At 39.2% G+C, this 2,756-nt stretch overlaps 1 pseudogene; it reads left to right on the forward strand.

Moving 5' to 3' along the window:
• Positions 1-2,167: 2,167 nt before the first annotated feature.
• LOC101614869 lies at positions 2,168-2,519 on the forward strand (annotated as a pseudogene).
• Positions 2,520-2,756: the final 237 nt, after the last annotated feature.

Genomic DNA, 2,756 nt, shown 5'->3' on the forward strand with positions numbered 1-2,756 from the left:
AATTTGTGTTAATAGGAATAAGTTCAAAATTTCTAGTGTGCAGTATGCTTAAAGTAGTTGCTACCATTGTATTGTATATTTCAGAATGCTGAGATTTGCAATGCCTTTATTATAAGGAAATATGTGAGTTATTATTATAATTATGTAATAATTAAATATTTAATTAATTATTAATTAACATTTAATTATATATAATAATTAATTGATATTAACTATTAATATTTAATCCAATCATTCATAATACACATTGCAATGCACGGTAAATATATATAAAGCTTTTTCTTAATTAAAAACATATAACTAAAAATTTTTGTAAGCTTAACTATGGAGTTCATTTATTTAACTACAACAGTGATGTCCTAGTCCATTTTCTGCTACCATAGAATACCACAGGTTGGGAAATGTATGAGGATGGCATAGTCATTTAAATGTTCTGGAGGCTAACAAGTCCAACAAAGTGAGACTACATCTGTGAGGGTCTTCTTGGTGGGATCTCTTTGAAGGGATTATAGATTATTACATAATATCAGGACTCACAGATGTAATGATCTGGCTTTTTTGTTGTTATCAAAACTCTAAATATATTTTCATTGCTTAGTAATATTGAGGTTCTAAAGGAACTTGAATACTATACAACCTATAACACACCTACTACTAAGATCAGCCCATTGATTCATTCATCCAGCCATGCATGACATTAACTTCCTTATAAGAATGGAGCCCTTTTGACCTATTTCTTTAAAGTCTCACTTGACCATAGCTCTTAATTCCTCACAATGTGAATTGTATTTCAACATCAAATTTTTGGAGACATTCAAAGTATAACCGAAAGTCTGTTTCAAGTGTTAGTCATTAAAATCAATTTTTTGAGACTTACAGTCCCCTGGTTCCCTGTTTTTCTGCTACAGGTGTGGAGCACCTGGGAACCTGTGGCACATAGCCTGAGGGCATAAGTAGGCCTGGACTCCAGGTTCCCAAACTCCTAGTTCCCCTGCCGCTGGTGTGACATGACTGGAGCCCTGCTTGTGCAGGGAGAGTAGACCCCAGCTTCCTGTTTCTCATGGGGACTGGTGTGAAACCACCAGATCCCCACACAAGGCATATAGCATATTCACAAGCAACTCCAAACTAAGGACCCTAGCAGGCCCCACAAACACCATGACTGAGAGGCAAATTTCCGAGTAGCATCCCTGCAGTCACCTCACTACCACCAACCAGCCACAGCAGCCAAGCTCACTACCAAAGCTCAGGAAGTGAGTACCAGAGAGTCAACAGAACCCTCCCTGGTCACTGAGTTGGCCAGCCACTCCAGGAACCCACTCAGAATCCCCAGGAAAGCTAATGCACAAGAAAAAGGCTCAAGAGCACCCAGGCAAAGCCTGGGAATGCACCACTTTCTCACTCCTACCTTGACCTAACCTGGGCAATCAATTCACATTCCAAAAAAGATACTAGGTACCACAGTCCCAGAAAAACAAGACAATGACGTCCATATGGGCAAACCCCAGTGCAAAATAAACAATGCACACAAAATGAAAACAAAGAATGCAAGACACCAAAACAAAATATGCTCACCTAGGTCACCCAGCCAGTGGAAGCCTCCACTGCAAACATAGAGGAGACTCCAGCCTTAGAACCCCCAAATGAAGCTATGGCAAGTATATTCAGCAAACTTAATGAGGCTATGAATAAATGGATAGAAGAATTAGTTGAGGACCAAAATAACTCACGAAAGATTTTAAAGCATGGTTTGAATGAAGAAAATCAACAAAATGAATTCATGAATGGACTCAAAGCATGGCTGAAGGAAATGGAAGCAAATTAGCAAAAAGAACTCAATACATTTCTCAAAAACATTGAAGACAATTAAAAACAAAACTTGGTGGAATAAAGGAAATGGAGGCGAATCAAATAATAAATGATCTCAATAGGCAGTAGAATAAACTAAATTAAGATATAATAAAATGCAGGAATGAAGTCCAAAATTCACCTAGTAAATCTAATGAAATGAAATTGCAGGCTGGAGAGATGGCTTAGAATTTAAGTTACTTGCTTTTTTTTGGAGACACAACAGTGGGTACAGTCGAGCTTTGGTCAGCCCCTACTCCTGCACCTGACTCACCACTGTTCTCACCCAGGAACAAGTCAGTCAAGAAGCTCGGCAGCCATGGCCTTTAAGGATACCGGAAAGACACCCGTGGAACCAGAGGTGACCGTTCACAAAATCACTGTAGAAGCTGTGTGTTGACTTGGTCAGAGGAGCGAAGGACAAGAGCCTCAAAGTGAAAGGACCAGCTCTCATTCCCGCCAAGACACTGAGAATGACTACAAGGAAAACACCTTGTGGTGAAGGTTCCAAGACACGGTATCACTTCCCGATGAGAATCCACAAGCGACTCATTGATTTACAAAGTCCTTCTAAGAACATTAAACAGATTACTTCCATCAACATTGAGCCAGGGGTGGAGGTTTAAGTCATCATTGCAGATGCCTAAGTCAGTTATTTTAATAAACTGACTTATTCAGTTAAAAAAAAAAAAAGAAAGAAATGAAGACACTTGCTGCAAAGCTTAAGGACCCAGGTTCAATTCCTCAGTACACACATAAGCCAGATGCACATGGTGGCACAAGCAACTGGAGTACGTTTGCACTTGCTAGAGGCCCTAGAATACCCATTCTCCCTCTCTTTCATCCCCCCTCTCTCCTTAATAAATAAATAACTAAAAATATTTAAAACAGGAAATGAAGTTGGAATT

The sequence above is a fragment of the Jaculus jaculus genome, chromosome 1, assembly GCF_020740685.1.
Source record: "Jaculus jaculus isolate mJacJac1 chromosome 1, mJacJac1.mat.Y.cur, whole genome shotgun sequence".
In the NCBI taxonomy this organism is placed as follows: Eukaryota; Metazoa; Chordata; class Mammalia; order Rodentia; family Dipodidae; genus Jaculus; species Jaculus jaculus.